The sequence below is a fragment of the Poromitra crassiceps genome (genome assembly GCF_964638095.1).
Source record: "Poromitra crassiceps genome assembly, chromosome: 6".
Taxonomy (NCBI): Eukaryota; Metazoa; Chordata; class Actinopteri; order Beryciformes; family Melamphaidae; genus Poromitra; species Poromitra crassiceps.
The window spans coordinates 46,913,909-46,931,868 of NC_139627.1; the positions used below are offsets into that span (position 1 = coordinate 46,913,909).

The following is a 17,960-nucleotide window of genomic DNA, read 5'->3' on the forward strand; positions in this document are numbered from 1 at the left end:
TAAACTGGACCAGGAGAGGGGGTGAAGACAAATCTGTCCCTGTGTCAGTGGCAATGGACCATTCATTGATGTAACTTCTTCTGGGCCTGTGAGGTAGGGTCTTTGGCTTTCTCCTTAGGTGCTTCCCTCGTCTGCTCTGTGGCCGTTCTGGATGGAGTTTCACCTTGCATTTTGGCCAGGACAAATTCAAAGCCTTTCATCGTCTTTGTAACACTGGTCTTGAACCTTGTAAGCCCGAATTCCTGAATAACTCTTGAGAGCCCGTATACTTTGGAGGAGATCCAAGCCTCTCTTATGATCTCTGTCCAGCTGCCATTCTCAGGGTTAATGTGGTATTTGCACCGCTCCTCTACAGACATGAGGTGAGCATGTGTGATGTTCCACGTGAGTGTGGTCATGGTCCTGGTCTGAGGGTCCACGATCGAATCCTCGATGATGTATGCCTTGCTGACCATGTGCTTCGGGAGGTACCGTTCCATCCATGGGGGTGCCAATCTACTTTTGGTCAACAGACGTCTGGAAACGAGGCAGTTGGCTGGAGTAACCTCTCGGAAAATGATGTCCTCTGTCAAAACATGCTTACTGTAAGGGTTGGGATATCGTTGCCAAAATGCAACACACACTTGGTCCCAGGAGCTTTTTAGTAAACCTGCACAGCAGAAATACTTCACCATTGTTCCCTCCGTTCACTTTGGCAAGACTCTGTGTGGCAACACCATTCAAAACACAAGTGTTCACATTTCATAGTCCTGTCCTGCTAGGAAAAATGTAGACATCATCACTGATGACATCCCTCAATGATGACATCACAATTGCTGGAGTGAGATCAGTGATGACATCATCACTGATGACATCACTACATCATCAGTGTCTGTCCAAATCACTGATGATATCACTTAGAATTGGTGGTCACTCAAACAATTTTGACATTGTCAGTGACGTCATCAGTGATAATGTCACCAGTGACGTCACTCCAGCAATTACAGTCTTACTTACTATAATAATAGGGAAAATATCTAAAGGCAAAATCACAACATTGCAAGTGCAGTCCAATATACAATCGAATGGTAGGTAGGTAGGTATGGGTATGTACTTTTATTAATCCCTGGTGGGAAATTCCTTCGTTACAGCAGCAATACAGCACACAAGCAATACAATAATAGGAATAGAAAGAAATAAGCTAAAATAGAAATAAATAAACTATGCATAGCATATTTAGCAGCAATAATCTATAAGTGTATGTGACAAATATACATAATGTATTATATATTGTATTATACATATTATACTACTAATAAGTGACCCAGTCCGTGTGGGGTGGTGGAGGCAAACTAAGCAGGTATGTTTTTGACCAGCTCTCACACGCTCAATTTTAAGCCAGAGCTGAGCTTCTGGACTGGTATTAGCGGCGGAAACTAGACATCCAGAAGAGTAGGTAGGCACCACCAACCAATGTTAGGCTTGCTTACTCCATGGTAGGAGTTTAAATAACCGAATAGTAATGGTAAAAGAGGTGCAGACTAAAAAGTTATTTTACTTAAATTCTATCTCCCCAGGAATGTTTTGAAGATCCAGAGGAAGTATGTTCCATAAGGGAAAGGCTCTATATAATACAATATTTTTCATTGCATTAGTTCTAGGGCACGGTAATGAAAAGTAGTCCAGTGGCTGTTCTAGACCTGTACGGATGAATATCAGAACAAAATCCAATTTGATCAAAGAGAACAGTAGGGTCATGAGTAGAAAGGTCTACCTATAATATCATTCAACACATTCCATAGCTTTTTACCATCGTATTGGACTCCTTTTATTCTTTGCTGATAGAATTCTATATGCTTTATAATATAATATAATAATATGCTTTTCTCTCACTAACTGAACCTACATATTTAGTGGCCGGGCCAGCGAAGCGGCAGGGCCACTTATTGTATTTGCCTGTATTCTTCTCTTCTTCTTCTGGGAAGTTGGACTTCCCATGCATGAAAATAAACCAAACTTTGCACAAAGGTCCAGTCCCATGCCAAACGTCTTTGACGCAAATTTGTCGCCAATAGTCCTAATGGCGGCATTACAGCGACCATCTAAAGTTTCAAACTTTGAAAATTCATAAAAAATCTGGCATACGTGTTACGGCTTTACAACTTTCACCGAAATGTGGGCCCAAAATGATTTTGATGCACTGCCTAAAGAGCATCTTAATAGAGAGCCGCAGGAACGAGTCCGGAAATCATCGATGCTAACAGTCCTGGTTCTTCACTGTTTTCGCCTATGGGAGTTTTGAATGGGTTTTTGGCGCGATGCTTCTAATAATCTCTCTGGGCAACGCTGGCTTAATCAAACGCAAACCAGTGTTTAGTAATATCATCTTCACACACGAGGACCACTTTTATGAGTTTTGAAGCTTTTACGTGCCGTTAAAAGGGCGGCTAGCTAGCAAACGGCTAAATGAGACTACACTGTTGAGTCGATGGGGATATATACGTCAATAACGTCACCACTTCAAAGGACGAACACGGAAATTCTCTTTCCCTCACCTGGTTCAGCCCCGTTCAGCTCGGGGTAATCAGTGCACACATCAACAACAGTCCAGGTTGAGTGCTGACGTGACGTGGAAGCCTATGCGACAGTGGATTCTGGATTAGCTTAGCTCGAGCTTTTTACTTCTAGGGCTCGCATTTACGCTACAAAACTCATGAAAGTGGTCCTCATGTGTGAAGATTATCCGACTGAACTCTGGTTCGCGTTTGATTAATCTTGCGTTGCCTAGAGACCGTATTTGAAGCATCGCGGCAAAAACCCATTCAAAAATCCCATAGACAGAAACAGTGAAGAACCAGGAAGTCCGGGACTTCCGTGTTGTGACTACAAAAATACGTCATCCCTGCGGCTCTCTATTGCCCTAATTACCTAGGGCAATTAGGTTGTATTTGTGATGTCATCAGTCACTCGAGCAATTGTGATGCCATCAGTGATGTCACTCGAGCAATTGGGATGCCATCAGTGATGTCATAAATCCTTCCTGGCTCACCCTATATAAGTGGAAGCAGTGTGTGTTTAAACACCACCAGCAAGCATCCAGTCTGCAATGGGTCGTGCCCGGCAACGACCCATTGCTGCGCAGCAGCTATAATTTTAGCTTGGTTTCTTTGTCTCATAAACACTTTAGATCATTATCCATCCAGGGTGCACCTTTAGACCTGCTGTTATCAAGCTGCAACCCTTCTCTACAAATGAGTCATTGTTATAAAGGGCAATTATTTTGTTCCTGTTGCCCCGCCCCATAGCTTACCCAAAGAGGCACACGGAGGCTGGATGTAAGTGGCTTTAAATGGTTATGGTTTGAATATGACTTGTAATTAGCACTGTCTGGCACTTATTTTCATCAGTAGGCAAGGCAAGGCAGCTTTTGTATTGCACATTTCCTGCGCCTGCACTGATTCAAAGTGCTTTACAGAGTAATAATAATATGGTAAAGGTAAAGGTTTTCCATTTCAAAAGTACAGACAAGCGATACAAAATATAAAAGATCAAATTGGACTAATTAGAACCACATGAGTCTTTACAGCCATGGCTGACATGATCAGCTACATGAGCTCCAGGGCCCGAAAGACACAGCATGCAGTGAAAATATGTTATTCTCATCTTTTTTTCTTTTCATATTTCTGCACACTGTGGTGCTTAAACGCTCATGGAATTGCAGAAATTGGGTATGGCAACAAAGCTGAGACTCTTGTGAATCCAAAGTGCCCATTCACGGCTACCTCTGCTTAAAATAATTGTAATTTATGTATATACACCCAAACGATTCTGATGGCTATGGACAACAGTGGAAAAAGGAGCTTCTTGGTTTCTTTTTAGAGAAAGATTTAATGCAGAAGTGTTGGTACACAGGTCACCTGCACAGAAGTGTTGGTACACAGGTCACCTGCACAGAAGTGTTGGTACACAGGTCACCTGCACAGGTTTACAATACAATGTACATCTTCAAAAAATAGGAGACACGGGCAAGAAAAACGCAACGCGTTTCAACCTCACTGGGTCTTTGTCAGGCTGTAGCCGTAAAAGATTGCGGATTTATTTGTTCTATGTTGCTTTTTTAAGTTTTGGTCCGAGTGAAATGTTCTATGGTCTCTCCCCATTCTAAATATAGCTGAACCGTTTGGTTTGACCAAGTAAAACTATTTTTATAAGCATTTTATGAAATGTCTATGGGAACATAAATGGCAGCTGAAAATCTCTGGTACAGTGCTGAAGCAGGAAGTGACGTTCACTTTGGCTCTCTATTAGGCTGGTGGCTGTCAACCCTGCCATTCCAGGCGAGAACATGTGTGGAGTCAGGCTCTATAACGCCATTCAGTTTCACTTTGGCACTGGAGTATGCAGCAAAATATAAATTGCTCTGGAAGGTGCCACGCCCACTATGCGATGATTCGTTATTTCACGATTTGCATCAACTTTTCCTGATTAGGATTGACCACATTGATCTCACAGTGAACTCTGGCCTTTGACCCCGCCACTCTCTGCCTCTCTGCTTCCAGGTCAGGGGACCAGCGAGCCCGACAGCCCAGGCAGCAGGGGGGTCAGCATGGGAGGCCTGAAGTCGGTCCTGGAGGACGGCGTGTCGCCGGCCTTTGGCGCCACCATCATCATCATCATCATGGTCATCGTGTCGGGCAGCGGCTACCTCTGCTTCCTCAAATACGTCTGCACCGGCTGCTACTGCCCCATGCAGGTGGCTCCCACCACGGACACCGACCCCAACAGGGTGGAGGAGGAGGAGCAAGTGTAATGCGGCGTTCACATATAGCGCCCCCCAGCGCCGAATGTGGGGGAGGGGGGGCATGTTTGAATGTAATTGACCTGTTCGATTTTTTTTTTTTTTTATTTTATTCTTTATTTTTTTTGCAGGTCAGGCCAGGCCAGGCCACAGGGCATCGGCCCGACGTGCCCGATTATGCAGTCCGCGCCTGCCGGGCGGAGAGGAGCTGACTGACTGGACCATGAGGACAGCTGAGGATTTTTTTTTTATATTCTTTTAATATTTTTTATTATTTATACGATGTAACTGGCAGGCGCGGACTGCATAATCGGGCACGTCGGGCCGATGCCCGGTGGCCTGGCCTGGCCTGGCCTGGCCTGCAAAAAACAAATATATATATATATATACAGTATATATATATATATATATATATATATATATATATATATATATATATATATATATATATATATATATATATTAACCAATTAACTTTGAATATATTCGAACATTTTGCGGGCAATTAAAGTTCGTTCAAACTTTATTTTGGGAAAAGGTGACAGCTCTAACACGCAGTTGAGCAATTGTGCACTTTATTAGTGAGGTCTATATCTTGAGGTGAGAGATCAAGGGAACCGTTTGAAAATACTCATAGTCAACTTTGGAAAGTTTGGAGCCATTTTACACCTGGTTTACCAGTGAGGTATCATAGGCTGCTTGGTATAGCTACAAGTTTGTCTGGTTTTCTAGAAATACCAGTATTGTCGCTGTAGCTTAAAAATTCAGCGTGCCAGACCTTGTCAAACACAGACTCACGCCGCACTAATTTTCTTAGCTTCAACTTGAAAACAGTTCAGTTGGCGGCCCGCTAGAAACACCGATTTAGAACAATGTTTGGGGAAGTTTTAGAGTTGGTTAAATAAATGCTTTTGATATTAGAAGTGACGAGAAGTTAATGCAAGTGAGTTGGAGCTGACAGTGTCCGCGACAAACCTAGTTAGCTACTGCCTACAGTAAGGTAGGCCTAGTAGGCTCGTAGGTTCCTGACATGCTCAATACAAATAAAACAGGAATCGCCATGCACAAATTAAAAAAAAACATATATATTGCTTTTATAAAACGGTTTCCAAGTATAATAATATAATAATAATAATACTATAAGTCCGACTGGCATTTTATTCTGATAGAGTCAGTTGAAACACTACTGTAAGGCGGGACCTCTAGCAAGAAGATAGACGTGCGGGTGATTTGATTGGATCGTTCTGGAGACTGAAGTCGACATTGGCCAATCCTGGCGCTTGCTGAGAGCTTTGCAAAGCCCGACACCAGAGCCAGCTGCCGACACCAAGTAACGTTATGTCTTATTTAGAAATGCGGGGTTAAGAGTGAGGGCGCGCGAGAGAGGGGTTAAGACATTAGCCCGCGTCTATTCTTGTACAAAACATCATTTTCTGCGAAGTATTAGTAAAGTTATAAGCGAAGATCGATTCACAAGGATCTGAAAGCTGTCTCCGCCATTTTGTTTTTGAGGTACTTTTAGTAAGAGAGTTGCGCCATCATGCGTCCATAATGACTCATTGTACAAGACTTGAAGGACTAGTGACCCTCCATACAGCAGATCAGGAGAAAGCTGTTTGGCTCGAGCGCAGCGCTGCCTTTTAGTAAGAGAGTTGCCATGGCAACCAATAACCCATGGCCATGGGTTATTGAACTCGGTTACTGGAATTATACAATGGCTGTGAACCAATCAGATTGCTTGATTTGAGAGAGCCGTTTTATAAAGTGTATTATAAAACGGCTCTCTGGACAGCACGGTGGCTCAGTGGTTAACACTGTTGCCTCACAGCAAGAAGGTCCCGGGTTCGAACCCCGGTCCGTCCCAGGTCCTTTCTGTGTGGAGTTTGCATGTTCTCCCCGTGTCCGTGTGGGTTTTCTCCGGGTGCTCCGGTTTCCTCCCACCATCAAAGAAAGACATGTATGTTAGGGTTAATATTCCTGTCAGTGCCCCTGACCAAGGTACTGGCAAAATAACTGGAGTTGGTCCCCGGGCGCTGCACAGTGGCTGCCCACTGCTCCTAGTTCTAGGAAGGTTCCTAGTAGAGGATGGGTCAAATGCAGAGGATGAATTTCCCCAAGGGGATAAATAAAGGATAACTTAAAAAAAACTTAAAAAAAAATAATAATCAAGCAATCTGATTGGTTCACAGCCATTGTATAATTCCAGTAACCGAGTTCAATAACCCATGGCCATGGGTTATTGGTTGCCATGGCAACTCTCTTACTAAAAGGCAGCTCTGCGCTCGAGCTCCGTGTTGGGCTTTCCAGAAAGCTCTCAGCTTCTCAGCAAGCGCCAGGATTGGCCAATGTCAACTTCAGTCTCCAGAACGATCCAATCAAATCACCCGCACATCTATCTTGCAGAAACAGCAGCCTAAACATGTCAGGTACAAACATTGCCTAACTGGCCTTTATAGATTAACTATTCTTTAATTTTTTTTTAAGATAACAGCTGATAAGCTGTTATCCCACTCGGCCTGCGGCCTCGTGGGATAACAGCTTATCAGCGGGATATATTCACCACAACACACTTGCTCTCGTGATATATTGCTTAAGTGTATAGTACTCAGCCAGCCTTACATCGCAGGGACATGGACAGGGCCGCTGGAAGTCATTTTAAGCAGGGGGTGCTGCAAGGAAGGGACTTTTTTTTTATTTGGATGTTATTTGGACGTTTGGATGTTTTTTAGCCATATTTAGAGGAATATCTCATTTTAAATTAACATTAGGATTATACTGTTTTGTATAGTATTTTCTCCTTTTCTCACTCACTTTCATGTCACCGCCTTCTCTTGCTTTAGGTCGTTTTACACTACAACAGACAGCAACACAGGCAGAAACACTGAGCTTATTATTATATTTTATTATCCTATTATTATAAACCAAACATCAGAAATAACATCTCCACCCTCTTTGCTTTGCTCATAAACCCTAAATATCGCAGTTTAAAACATATAAAACACTTTTTAATCTTTTTTTTTTTTTAATTGAGACTGCAATTCCAATACAAAACAGCAGAGGGTGCAGCTGCAGCACCTCCCACCCCCCTTCCCGCGGCCCTGGACATGGACGTGCTTCTGCATCACGACATAACCGCTTGCTCATCATCCTTTTCTCCCAGGATAGTTTGGGAATGAAATTGAAACTCCCCACAAGCCACCTCTCTGTGTGGACTGTGTGGCTCACTCACACACGGCTGAAGCAACACTTCTCTACCAGGATCAGCAACACAAAGGGTCCATGTGTCACCGTCCTCAGCATCGCAAAATGGAAATGTGTGCTTCTCCATTGCGCTTCGCCTATATGTGTGGATTTACCAGGTTGGAAGTAACTAATTACATTTTACTGAGTAGCTTTTTTGTCTGCTTGTAGTTTTTGGGGTATTTTTTTAAGTCAGTAGCCTAACTTGTCTTTACTTAAGCATTTTTCTTTAATTGACAATTTGTATTGAACTGGCCTACATTTTAAATCACTTCCATTACAGAGTACAATCTTTCCGGTACGTATTGAACGGTCAGTCAGTTGAGAAGAGAAGCATAATCTGCCTTGACTTTGTGCACTTTATGTCATTTCAAAATTTTCTAAATTACTGTTAATAGAATCAAGTTTGAACTCCGTCCTCCAATCCTTTGAGAACTTAATGGAAAATATGCAGCTAACAGCATTTTCTTTTCTCAAATGTAACTCAGTAACTTTTACTCTGAATACATTTTAAACTTTTTGCTTTGACTTCAGTGCTTTTACTTCTACAGGAAGTAAGTAAAATATGAGCAAGGTAATACTTCTACTTAAGTAGGAATTTCTAATGGCTTACTTTCAAAGTAATTGAGGCAGTTGCGCACATGCAAAAAATGTAAAGCAGGTGCAGTACAATAGGAAAAAAGGGAAGGAGCTCCAATTACCTTTTTATTAAGCCATCCAATACGTGACGTTTCGAGATACTGCTCTTCCTTAGACATAAAAATTGTTACAAAGACGCCATGTTTAAATAGTATTTAAACATAGCATCTTTGTAACAATTGAGTAATAGCTTACTTTCCCCACCACTGTGTAGGCTAGTCATAAAAATATGACATGCTATGTACAGTATGTGTTACTCATACTCTGTAGCGTTGTGCATAAAGGTCTGTCACACCCGTAAAGTTGTTTGGTAAATGATTTGTGAATGAATGTGTGGCAATAATGGGCTACAAAGGAATAAAAGGAAAAGTTACTAACATTTATTAGTTATTAATTAGTTGTATTTATAGTTATTAAGACATCTCAAGGCGATGGTGATGACTGAGTATGTATTAAGCCATTTTAATTTGACTAGGTTTTCAGGCCACTACGCGGCCTTCAAATCTACTTTAGTGGGACTCTGGACCGGTAATGTGTTGTGTGTGTCAGTGTGTGTAAGGTCTGTGTGTGTGTTCTGAGCTTTTATGTTGAAGGTCGTCATTGGTATCGGGTCGGCCCCGGTATCAGGTACCGATACCGGTATCGATCTCAGTGTCGATATTGGTATCGGTATCGATATCTGTATCGTATCAATAGCAATATGTGCGTGTCCAAATGGCATGAAATGCCGCACTGCACTCCGTCAGGTTCCTAGCAGCACACTCTCCAGTTTGAAGTCCATTGGAGGAATGGTTCTCGAAACAAAGCGCTTTTTGTTTTGCCAGTAGGTGGCGCTATGCCGAATTGCACTGCACTGGGAGGGGGGGGTCTGTGTTTGGGGGGGTGTCGGTCGGCTGATGTCACTTTGGTACGGCAAAATGTGACACAAAATGTGACTGACACCGCCTGCCCGCCTGCCTGTCCACCTATAGACAATTTTATTAGGGAGATGGCATTCAGGGAAATTCATTACATATCGCATGCTAACCAAATAATACAGCCCAAAACAGGGACACTGGAAGTCAGTCAGAGTTGGGGGTGCAGAGAGCAAGTCTATAATGACGTAATATTAAAAGCTGCACAACATTAATGATTTTTTTTCATTTGAAAAGTTTTAGGCACTGCGCTCTCAGAATGCAGGTCTACTCGTGGTTCCTATAGAAAGTTCCTAGAAAGTAGAATGGGAGGCAGAGCTTTCATCTGCAGGCTCCTCTTTGGAACCAGTCTTCCAGACCTTCCAGTCTCGGTCCGGAAGGCAGACACTCCACATTTAAGAGTAGACTTAAAACCTAATAAAACCAATCAATTTGGCACTGTCTGTTTCTCTGTTTCAAGAATTTTGTCTGGCCAGTGGCCACACCTATGCCGTTTTACATGTGATCGGGCTGAAGCTTTCAGGGGGTGTAAAGAGCACGGGTGACCTGATGGAGCCAGACTTTTTAATTAGGGCAGATTAATTGCCCTCTGCCCTATAATAATTGCTGATTGCCCTAAGGCTGAGGCTATAGTTCAGTGATGATGCTGAGGCTTTATAAAGTTCAGTGATGATGTCATCAGTGATGATGTCATCAGTGATGTCATGTTCCAGAGCAGGGGGGCCTAACTCACAGGGGGGTCCCCACGGATCCGCTAGTTCTTCTTATAATTTTACAAGTGTCCGTGTGTGTGTGTGTGTCAGCAGAATTTCGGGGTGTAAAGAGCACCCATATATACAATTATATATATATATATATATTATTTTTTTACTAAGAAAAAAACATTGGAAAGAAAGTTTTTAAGCAAAATTCTACAGCCTGTGCAATGGTTTAATTTTTGTTTTGTTAATAAGCAAAGAGTCTGAGAGTGTCTGAAGCGGGAACATTTCAGTCATTCTCAAATCCTCACTGTCTCCTCTTACTGTACAGCAAGCGCTCAGTAACTGGAAAGAAAACACAATGGTTATCTGTTCATTCATCCAGTCCAGTCCAGTCCAGTCCAGTCCAGTCCATTTGGTAGAAGATGAGATGATGAGATTAGATATACTTTATTGTCCCCGGAGGGTAATTTGTCTTGGGCATTAAAGTGCACATAGCCGCAACCCAAATAACAGAGACAGACAGGGACATTCAACATTGCACAACTCCACAGAAGAGAGAACCTGTTCGACATGAATGCACAAGCTCTATATTGCACAATTGTATATCTCACAAAACATTCCTGAGATTAGGAAAATAAAATAGTAACCAAATAAAATAGTGAAACCCACAAAATCATTCCCAGCTGCTGGCATAGGTCCAGTTAGTGCTGTAGTGTACATAACATAATACACTATAAGGATGAGGAAAAGCCAGCTATGAACACAGCAGCACTTTTGGAGAGAAATAATGAGACAGTGACTGTGGGAGACATGAGTCTTCTCTGACTCTGAAGACGTGCTGTTCTGCTTCGTGACATTTTACAGCTCGACGAACTGTGTGTGTGGGCGTGTGCGCGCACATCAGGGCCGATTTTAGCCTGCTACATTAGGGTGGGCTGGTAGGGGGCAACTTTGGCGGTAGGTTGCCAGAGGTTGTCGGTTCGGGGATGGGGAATAAGTTGCATTATATTCTAATTTATAAAGAACGATTTGAAGCAGGATAGAAGCCATTCCCAGAGTTAAGTGTAATGGGTACACCAAATTGTTCCAGTAGGAGTCAGCCACTTACGTGTGACAGGTTGACAGATATGGGAAGATGTTTATGTTCATTATGTTTATGTTTACTATGGGGGACCAACAACTTTGTTTATTTACCTTATTGCACTGACAGATAATTGTATAGAATGTAAGCTTTCTGCTGATGTCAAAATTATCTTTGTACTCCAAAGATTGAGTGAGATACACCGCCTTATGTTGGTAACTCTACATTTATGAGCTTCAAAACTATATTTAACGTTTGAATTTCACATTAATCTTTACACAGAATGAAAGCCAAGGCTTTATTTTGTTCAAATCTGGTGAAACCCCAAAACAGCAAAAACAATAATTATAATAATAATAAAATCACGTTTCTACACAAACGGGCCATTGCTACATGTGACTGATTCGGTCAGAGCAGGTCACGTATATTTGTTATATAAATATGTATATTTGTCACAATTTATGGATGTACAGTATATTGCTGCTAAATATGCTATGAAGGGGTTATTTATTTATATTCTTATTTTATTGCTTGTGTGCTGTATTGCTGCTGTAACGAAGGAATTTCTCCTCCTACCTAAATTCACCCAGAGGGAGCACTCCAACTTGTCCAGAAATCACCCGCCATCATTACCAGAACCCCTTCCATTCACCATATCACTCCCGTTCTTCAACAACTCCACTGGCTCCCTGTTAAATACAGCATCGACTTCAAAATTCTGCTTCTCACCTTCAAGGGCCTTCACAATCTTGCACCTCCATATCTCTCTGAACTCCTTCACACCTACACTCCCTTTCGCTCTCTCCGATTCTCCTCTGCCCGCCTGACCACCATGGGGTCTAGAGCCTTCAGTCACTCTGCCCCCCCCCCCCGTCTCTGGAACTCCCTCCCACAAGATATCCGAAACATTGACTCTCTCTCCAACTTCAAATCCTGTCGGAAAAACGCACCTTTTCAAACTGGCCTATTCTGTGTGATAGGCTAATTATTTTACCTAATTGTTGTTTTGAAGTTATATTTTCTATTACTGTTGATTGCCTGGATATTTTGCTGCTTGTTTTTAACTATATGGTAAATGGTAAATGGCCTGCGCTTTACAATCAGTAGGTACATTCACCCATTCATACACCGATGGCGGCAGGCTACCACGCAGGGTGCTGGCACACCATCAGGAGCAATTAGGGGTTCAGTATCTTGCCCAAGGACACTTCGACATGTAGACTGGAGGAGGCGGGAATCGAACCACCGACCTCTTTTATCCAAAGCGATTAGTGGACGATCCGCTCTACCTCCTGAGCTATAGCCCGTCATTACGCTCAGGACCGCTGGCGAGAACCAGACAGTGATATCACTGGTACTAGAAAGTAGAGCAGATCCTGAATTTGACATTTCCCCCCCATTTTCAGATAGAGATATGGTTGAAAAGCGGTGTTCTTTCTTTATTTCTTTTTTAAAGATGAACCGGAAGTCTCCATGGTAACATTTACATCCTAACTTCTGTTCTAACGCAGCTGCAACAAGCTGCTGGCCCTCAACCTCATTCAAAACAAAAGCCATACAGTTCACCCTTCATATTGATACAGTATATTCTTCTTTCTGTCATATATCATTTGCAAACATTTGGTAAAAAACAACACATCCTACAGCAAAGACATGAGCTTCAACAGTCTATAAAAACAAGGCAGCCCTGTCGTCAGAATTAAATTGTACGTTTCTGAAATCCACAGATATGTGTAGGGTAGTTTAGGCTTAAAACATGGTGCATGTTGTTTACAATAGTTTAAAATACATGGACACATCATACATTTATGCATGATTCATGATTTAGAAACCTATCTAGAAATTGCCACTAGGTGGCAATCGTGATACCCCTTTTCCTGATTTCTGAATCCAAGTATCCCTAATGAATGATAACTCAAAGGAGAACCTCACCCAAAAACTAAAAACAATGCATTTTGGCATGAACTCGGATCAACTCTTGATAACTGTCAAACTAAATGAATGCCTGCTAAACTGTTTAGTTTCCAGATGTGTGATTGTTTTGTTTTGTTGCGACGTTCAAGATCAGGAACATGTAGTCGTACAATATCAACGTTTTATTCTGGTGATTGGGTTGAACAAGGAATCGCACACATACTCACAAGAGAGGTGTTTTTCATTTATTGAAAATGGTACGGTCAATAAAAAAAGAATCTGTGAAAAATTGAACTGAGCGCAGTGCTGTCGGCAGATACTCTCATATGCATCCAGCCTGAGCAGTTCCCTGCTGGGGAGTTGATGCTCAGACTTTCATTCCCCCTGCCGACCTCAGCTGCTCAGTCCAGCCTCGCCTCGGCCCGGGCAACGTGAAGAAACCAGACCCAGAGCTGGGTGCAGGAGTGAAGGAGAGCGTGCGCGCGCGCGCGCGTGTGTGTGTGTGTGTGTGCGTGAGAGAGAGAGAGGGGGCGGGGGGGTGTCCTTGGTTAATTCATCCTATACTGTACACATTCTCTAGCACTTTTATTCAAAATAGAGCTTGTACTGTAATTGATCTTGCTGTTATTGATTGCCCAGAGGTTAACTGTCTTCTATGCATTTCTGAGCACGAAAACCTGGTGAAACTATTGCTTAAGTGGGAAGCTGAACAAGTGTGTGTGTGTGTGTGTGTGTGTGTGTGTGCGTGTCTCCTCATCATTTATCCTCCTGCCCTCTCCCCAGCTCTCAGTTTAGCCTCAGGATCCACACCCGGCCCGGGTCGATACGGGCATGAAGCCCGGCTCAACGCTCGCCCCTCGCTCCTGGATCGACCCCCCATCCCTCCCTGCTGCACACAGAGAGAGAGAGACACAGAGAGAGAGAGAGAGAGAGAGAGAGAGAGAGAGAGAGAGAGAGAGAGAGAGAGAGAGAGAGAGAGAGAGAGAGAGAGAGAGAGAGAGAGAGAGAGAGAGAGAGAGAGAGAGAGAGGGAGGGAGAGAGGGGGGAAGAGATGTGAAGCAGACAGATAAAATAGATACAATTTGGTTTGTATGGGTTTTTCAGTTACATTAATTCATACAGTTCCTATTTATACAAGGATAGAAAGATGGAAAGAAATCTTCCAAAGTGAAGAATTATTTTGTCTTCAATTCTTTAGGAAACTCTTTTTTTTAACCAGGGTAATCACATTGAGATTCCCATCTCTTTTTCAAGTGGGCCCTGGCCAAGAAATATAATACAACATTAAAACCAACACAAGTAAAAAAGAAAAGAAAAACGACAATAAGGTCACACGAGGAGTAAATAAAATTGGTTCACAATTCAAATAAAAAGGCAAATTTTAAAACGCCCTGCAGCCCGCATTCGCAGCTCGGCCGCTGCGCAGCCTTGCCCGCAGCTCGGCTGCTGTGTGGCCTTGCTATTGCCGCGCACACAATGTCTCCCTCTCTCTCTCCCTCAGTCTCTCTCGTGAGCCTCAGACTGATGACATCACTGATGACATCATCACTGATGACATCATCAGTGATGTCACTGATGACATCACACTGACAGACACACACACTGATGACATCAGTGATGATGTCGTCAGTGTGTGTGTCTGTCTCTTGTGTGTGTGTTTGTGTGTTCATATGTGTGCCTGTCTGTCTCTGTCTGCGTGTGTTATTATTGTTGTTATTATCATTATTATATACTGATGAGCACTCCTTGGCCAGCCCAGCAATTGTCCAATTTGTTCTTTGAAATGAGTCTAAAAGTGTTATTTAGTCTAAAACAGACCCGTAAAGAAGGTGAAGAGAAATCATCATAACTCTACAACGTGTAGAGCTCAGCTCACCTTTGGCCTGGCTGCATGCTGCAATGTTGGGCTTCTCGGGCGGCGCCTTCCCTCTCACTGCGGCCCGGAGCTTCCGCAGCACGTAGCTGCAGGCTGCACACACAACACGACAAGATCAGAACCGCATGGAAATGGAGGAGAACAAGCTTTGGTACGACAGGGAGAAGAATGGTTTTGGGCAGGTATTGTTCGACAAGACACTAGTGCTCGACATTCATAACACGTGTGCTGGAGTTGCAAAAAAAACGTGGAAATAGTAGATATGTGTATAACCTCTAGTCACGAACCCCCAGTCACGTCTAGTAAGTTGCAAAACAACATCTTGTGACCTCTTTTCTCTCCACAACAGCTCTTTAAGATAGATAGAGTAGATTAATCCCCTGGGGGAAATTCTTGTGTTACAGCAGAAGCCAATGTCAGTTGTACAAACACACACAACACACAACACACACACACGAGAAAGAGTCAATGTCAAAAATCTAAAATAGACATAGAAACCATGTCAGAAACATGTAAAAAAAAAAAGCACAGCATTTAAGTTACCTATCTACAATAAAGTTAAATAAAATAATATACGAAATTGCACCTGTAATTTACAGCTGTAGCAAGCACACTATGTTCTATGTGGACAAATGGGTTGGAAACTCCTCAAATCCTGTTTTTCTTTTTCTTTTCTTTTTTTGTTATTCACAAGGCAAATAGGCCTACAAGACAAGTGAAAATAAAAAATAAATATTTTGTTATTTTAATAATTTGTGTGAAGTCTGGATTGGATGTATAAACTGACACAGCTCAACCGTGGTCTGCTGCTATTTATGAGCTAGCCTCAACTTGAGGCTAAACGTACTGAGCATGCTCAGTATGAGCGAGAAGCGCCTGGCTAGCGGGGGCTATCGAAATCTATTGTGTCTTGTAGCAATGATTTGATTAAGACGGTTTCTGAATGTTACACACAAAAACACAACTTAAAACAAAGCTTCAGGCTTCAGATTTGATCGCAGTAAACACTCACCGTTGATGATCAGTCACACCATTTCCTCAGAGTGACAGACGTGGCAACGGGTTAAAAGCCTGTAGTCTTGAGACTTGTCTTGAGGCTTGATGAGAAAATCTGTCTGTCTGTGAACTCTGCTGTGTCACTACCGTTCTTTTAATACTGTAACGTTCCCGGTATCTCATGAGGCAGAGGCTTCTTGATGGTACAAGGTTCTTTATTCTCAGTTAGTTATATTACAACTCTCAGCGGTTGTCACGCTCAAAGCTAGCAGCCTTCCCTTCTAGCAGTGTGTGTAGACTGACGCGCATGCTCAGTTCACTCCGGAAGTATCCCCACAGCATAGTGTTCCCCAATACAACACTCCCACACATCAGTTCCTATCTGCAGTTGAGACCATAGACATATATAAGGCTAGATGGCTTAAGGCGGAGTCACCAGCGTCGTTGAAGCGCTGCCATCTTGCTACGGCAGGCTTTCTGGTACGTTCTATGGTAGCTGTTGGAGGGTGCACAGACAAAAATACTCATAACTCGCTGAAATCTTGACGGATTTACAAACGGTTTGGTTTATTACAAGCATATTCCGTTCCCGAGATATGGCAAGGACAAAAAAACAAACACTAAAAACACTATTTTTTTGATGGGCTCCAAATTACACCAAAATTAAACCGAAGCATCTATGCCATGAGAGGGATTCAGGCACAAAGTTTCATGCAGTTTCATCCATTTCCCTAGGAGTTATGATCATCTGATGTGATAATACTAACCCAACAACAGATGCTCATAGCTCCTAGCAAAATGGATGAAACTGCATGAAACTAGGTGCGTGAATTCATCTCATGATGATGATGCTGCAGTTTAAGTTTGGTGGAATTTGGAGCCAAAAATAATAATAAAATGTTAGCGTTTTTTTAACCCATAAATATATATAAAGCTGTGGTGCCGTAGCAAGATGGCCACCATGCGACGACGTCGCTCTCCATTGACCGGCAGCGCGGGTAAGCCATCTAGCCTTTATATATGTCTATGGTTGAGACACTACCAATGCTCACCCCTGTATGTGTACTGCTGATTCGCTACATACTCCCCGCCCAACAATAAGGTCAACGCCCACATTGATAACACATCACACACCCCCTTGTACCAAAACATCTTTTTTTTAACAGCTTCTTTGTTTTTGTTTTCTTTCCAACCACATTTTATGTTGCACTCTCAGACTTCCCCACATCTCCTCCCCCACAATATCTCATGTCATGCACATCCTTTACTTTCTGTTACAACATTTCAACATCTCCAACCACCATCTCCTCTCTTTTTTTTTTTTTTTTTTAATACAACTCAAAGTTGTTGAATCGTCCTGGAGCCCTTGGCTCTCTCCGTGGCCGTGTTAGTCTCTGTGAATCTGTCTGCGGGGCTGATCCCACCTGCAGTGTCTCTGGGCTTTCACGTCCCTGAGTGGGGCCCGCCCGGTCATAGCCGGACGCCCCTCTCTGTGGAAACAGAGTCCTTCTTTCAGCCGGTCTAGGTGAAACCGCCGGGCGGCCGAGATCTGGGGGAAAGGTGCACCCCCCCCGGTATGGGGCCAACCTGTCTCGGTGGAGTACCTTCTTGCCACCAAGTGGCATCTGCACTCGGTACACCACCTCCCCCATTCTCTCCATGACCCTGCATGGGCCTGTCCAGTGACAGTCCAGTTTAGGGCTACGCCCTTTTTTTCTCCGGGGTGTGTACACCCAGACCAACTCCCCCCCCTGGAAATGGTTTCCCTTTGCCCTCACATCATAATTTCTTTTTTGTTTCATGCCTGCTTTCTCTAGCTGGT

At 43.0% G+C, this 17,960-nt stretch overlaps 1 pseudogene across 1 annotated transcript; it reads right to left on the reverse strand.

The window, feature by feature from the left end:
- Positions 1–62: 62 nt before the first annotated feature.
- LOC310777933 (PRELI domain-containing protein 1, mitochondrial pseudogene) lies at positions 63–719 on the reverse strand (annotated as a pseudogene). The gene has a single exon. The product of its transcript is annotated as a PRELI domain-containing protein 1, mitochondrial pseudogene (transcript).
- Positions 720–17,960: the final 17,241 nt, after the last annotated feature.